The 4873-nt window shown below is 29.2% G+C and overlaps 1 long non-coding RNA gene across 1 annotated transcript; it reads left to right on the forward strand.

Moving 5' to 3' along the window:
- Positions 1–549: 549 nt before the first annotated feature.
- LOC119605614 lies at positions 550–1541 on the forward strand. Its single transcript, XR_005231601.1, has 3 exons — positions 550–969; positions 1028–1159; positions 1243–1541. It is a non-coding gene; the product is annotated as an uncharacterized LOC119605614 (long non-coding RNA).
- The last annotated feature ends 3332 nt before the right edge of the window (positions 1542–4873 follow it).

A 4873-nucleotide genomic window follows, 5' to 3' on the forward strand; every position in this document is an offset into this window, starting at 1 on the left:
CACTTACCAGAGATCAAGCAAACATTGTGTTTAGATTATACCAAAGCTCTAATGACACTTAATTACTTTGTCCCGCACACCGTTCCCTGTGTCTATCGCCACCGAAACCGGAGTTTTGTTGCGGGCGAGACAGATTCCAAAACTCAGAGGCACTATGTTTGGATGGTCGGTGTGTGTTCCGTTTGGGTGTGCTGTTTGTTTGGTGTTGTAGTTGCCTTGTTTGTTGTGTTTGGCTTGTTTGATTTTTTTTGTTTTTAGATGTAGTGCTCCACTTGCATGTTTTTGTTATGTTCCGGTTTGTTTTTGTTCCGTGTTTGCTTGGGGGTGGTGATTGTCTTCTTTGTGTTTATTGGTATTGTTGAGTTTTGTGGTTGTAGCGTGGATTATGTATGTTAAACTTTCATATTGAAAGGATATTCGTGGTGATGTTTTAATTATTTTGTTTCGTATTCACTGTTTTTCATATTGGGTTGGTTTTTGTTTGTATTTTAGTTTTTGGACAAATTGTTGTGTTGTATGTCAGCTGAAGTACAAGTATAGTGTGTAGACTGGAATATTAGTTTCAGTTGTTGTTTTCAGAGTTGTATTTTATGTAGATGGTAGGAGTTGCCACATGCTATGGCCATATTGAATTTTCTATCTTAAGAGAAAATTAGGAAAATTGTCAAGGCCAAACGAGAAAAGTCCATTGACCCTTTTTCTTGTACATTTGTATTTGTGTGTAATCTGTTAGTTATTATGTTGAACACCGGTACATGTTTTTTATATGTGCTTTTTGTTAGTATTTGTTTATTGCTTAAGGTTTTATTTAAGTTTAACTTCAAAAATGAAAACGAGAGCAGATTTATTCTTAAAGTGACAGAGTTGAAAGAAAGTTTATAAAAGAAAATTAATATTGGTTAGAAATTTTGTTCGTGAAACACAAAATAATATTATTAAGTTTTGTGTAAAAGTTAAACAATATTACAAGTAAGTGTTAACATATGAACAATAAAAGATGAGTAGTGTTCTTATTGAAAATATGTAGTTTTTAACAGATCGGAAACAATAAAAAGGAAATAAATCTATTTGGAAAGAAAAAGAAAATTTTTGATGGTACAATTCTGGAGGCTAACCCATATCCATACTGAGGGAAAAACAGATAGATGTTCTAACTTATGTGAGGAATAATTTTTTTTATTTAAATAATAAAAAGGTAACGAATAATATTTTTTTTTGTGTACTGTATAATATTATAAATAGTGGCATCATCAGAAGAAATTTATGAAATTTTGCTAGTAACACCATCTGGATAGAACTTCCTAAAGTATGAAAACGGAAGAGCTTTCCCTCAATTTAAAAGCTTGATTAAAATTTGTATCGGAACTAGGGTAGCCGTATCTAAGATTTGAACCACATTATATTTCTGCAGCTTTAATTTAAAAGTTCTTATAAGGAAAACTAATTTATGAAATAAACTGTTCTCAGTGGCTATAGGGATTAGGGTAGAATAAGAATTTAGTTTAAGTTTATGATTTAATGCAAATTAGTATAAGGCTTGTTAAATTTTATTACTAGGTTAATTTTATGTTTGTAAAAGGGGATCAGGCTGGAGTTTAACCTAGAACCAGAAAAGAAATATTTTTTTTTTGTGAGCAGACATATTAAGGTTTGCGAAAATATCCTTCAAAGAGCTCTTTTAGGGATCATAAGAAATAGCTATACAACATTAAAGGCGAGTATTTAAAAAGCCAATATTTTATATCCGGTTCGGTCCTTTTAGATAAATAATAATTTGTTAACGAAAATATAGTAAATTTTGATTTAAGTTTAAAATTAAGATAGATCTTGTTTTATTTGTTTTTTTTTTTTATTTGCGTTTATATAATTATTTTGTTTGTCTTAAAATTTTTTTTTTTATTCAAATATCCTATTGTTCACGGATTAAAAAAAAATAAAAAAAAAAAAATAAAAATAGAGAACAGGAAACCAAAAGTTAAAGGATATAAAACCAGCCACTTATTTGTTAAATGTAATATGTAGTAATGTAGTTTTGTATATTGTTAAATAAAAATATGATTTGGTAAAGTAAATATATAGGATTTTAGTCGTCTCAGTTCGATGTGTGCAGAAATGTAAAAAGGGTAAGTTGTTGATAATATAAAAACAGATAAGGGGTCATTCGAATAGTTAATAAGATGATATAGGTTGGGCTAGGGCATAGATGGTTCTGGATATGACATCTGTTCCAGTTGTATTATTGTTTTCTGTTGGTGTACTGTAGGGTGGTTTAGTGTCAGTACAATTTCATTTGTTGAATTTTTTTTTTAGTTTTTTTATTGTGCGAAATTGAGATGTGGTGAGGGTTTTGTGAACCACGCCAAATATGAGAGACAGAGCTAGTCGGCAACACCACATACATGCCCGTGAGGAAGATTCGTAACAATAAGTATTTAATATTTATAAATCAAATGTTTGTGTGGATATGTAAATGTTTGTTTTACTCAAAATTCAAATTTAAAAAAATAAATAATTTTAACTCAAAATTTGAATATTGAGTAAAATAAAATGTTTATTTTAAGGGTTGTTTTTACAATAAATGAGTGAATAAGTAAATTTTTAATATTTAATCAAAACTCACCAGTTTCAAAATCCAACGATGTCATCAGGCCTGAAGTCGAGGATTCTTGAATTTTTAACTTATTGTATTTAAAGCCCCCTTCACACGAGCACACAAGTAATATGATCTGTCAAAATTTTGTGTAGAAGAGAACGGATGGGATCGTCTAAACGCAATGTAATGAAACCATCAAACATTGAGAGTAAATACGGATGGAAAATTTGACAGTCGTATGGCTCTCTTCATTTTTTGAAATGATTCAAAAAACAAGCAAGTCGCATTAGATCAGGGATGTATTTTTATGTAAACACATACAAAAAGGTGAGTGAAACAGCTGTTCCATCTTACTTTGTTATTGTTTTATACCAATCGTGTAAACACAAAAAATATAAATCATACGACTTTTATTCTCTTTTCTGTCATACGGATGGAATTTCATTTTACTTTTTCATTAGACTTGTCGTACGTAAAGTGTGACCGTGTGAAGGGCCCTTAAATATTGTGTACAAAAATTTTTAATTTTCACTCAATTACGTACAAAAATGACAGTATATCAATATATGTATGAAATTATAAATCAAGTATTTGCATATTTTAAATTAAATATTAATAAGTTTTGTTATAGTTTTAGGTTAGATTCAAGGTAAGTATAAAGGTGTAAAGTAATTGTAATTAATTTAAAATAATTTTTAAATGAAATTAAGATATTTTAAGTTAAAATAGGACGATTAAAATGACGATTAAATTTAAGATAATTGTAGTTTATGTTAAGTTTAAATTAAATTTAAGTTTAATTTTAGGCAAATTGTATTTAATGACAACACAGACACTGTTAAGAAGTTTGATGACGTCATTGATGAAAATTGTAATAGAATACTTAGGTTTAGCGTTTTTATTTTAGGAATTCAGTTTGTTTAAGATACTGGCTTGGTTATTAAAATTTGATTTTAACAATTTTGCAATATTTGTAGGTAGGGATTATCTAAACAATTTTCTCTTTTGTGTTTTGAGGATTGAACGATTGTCGATCATTAAAATTGTATCTCGTACTGGCTTGAATCCTTTGTTCCAATTGGAACAAGGATTATAAAAAAAACACACACATCCATATATCTCGCTAGCTTACCTTCTGAAGGATTTCAAATGATATTTTGAACAATAATTTAAAAATTGAATGTCCCCAAATTAATAGTAATTAAATCTTAAAATCTCTCCTTTATTTATTCTAATATTTATTTCTATTTAAAAATTATATGTTTTATTTCCTGCTCAAATTTCAAATGAAAAGTTTTATGTGTTGTTTCTAGATAACGTGTGAGTAGTTTGAGTTAAAATTTTACTTGTATTTTGTTTTTGTTACAATAACAAAATACAAGTAAAATTTGTGCTCAAACTACTCGCTCGTTATCTAGAAACAACACATTAATCTTTTGCCTTAATTCTCATAGATACTTAGAACAAATTTTATTTGAGTATTTTCGAAATGAGCAGGTATTAAATACACTCAAAGAAAATAATAAGTACTAGCCTCACAAAACAGATACAGTTTTGAGTAATGTGTCAAAAAACTGGATCTGTAATGGCGAAAGAAAGAAATACCATTTTGATGAACTAAAATTTTTAAATCCAAATATCCTTGGCATAGTCTTAGTATCTACATCTTCAAGTTCATAATAAACCTGACCAATTTTTCGAATAATTTTAACTTTAACACCGATGGGAGCTAGTTGAGTTGAGAGCTATGTTGAACTTTTGAACTTTGAGTAAATGTCCTTTTGTACACGTCTTGTCCCACTGTAAAATTTCTAACTCGAGTTCTTAAATTATATATCCGTGAATTTTTCTCATATGCTTTACTCATGAATTCTCTAATTTTGTCCCTTATCAAAAAGAATTCGTCTTGTCTTTCAATTATGGAGTCAGTCTCAGCCAAAATATTCAGTTTACGTAGTGATTCATAGTCTTTTCCATGTGAAATCATACTCTGTACGAACACAATTTTATAAGGACTATTGCCAATGCTTTGGTGAATACTATTTCTTAAGGAGCAATTAATGCTAGGAATGTATTTATCCCAATCTCTTTGATCATCTCGTACGTATGATCTCAAAGCTTCATTGATCGAACGATTTACACGCTCACTAGCGTTCGCCTGCGAACTGTGAACAGCTTTCAAAATGTGTTCGACTCCATTATTTTTCAAAAAACTTTCAAAGTCCTTACTTTTAAATTGTGAACCATTATCAGAAATAATGGATTCTGGTACTCCATAAC

Source organism: Lucilia sericata, unplaced genomic scaffold (genome assembly GCF_015586225.1).
Source record: "Lucilia sericata isolate MDLA Ls3-8-SP2 unplaced genomic scaffold, ASM1558622v1 Contig000501F_arrow, whole genome shotgun sequence".
NCBI lineage: Eukaryota > Metazoa > Arthropoda > Insecta > Diptera > Calliphoridae > Lucilia > Lucilia sericata.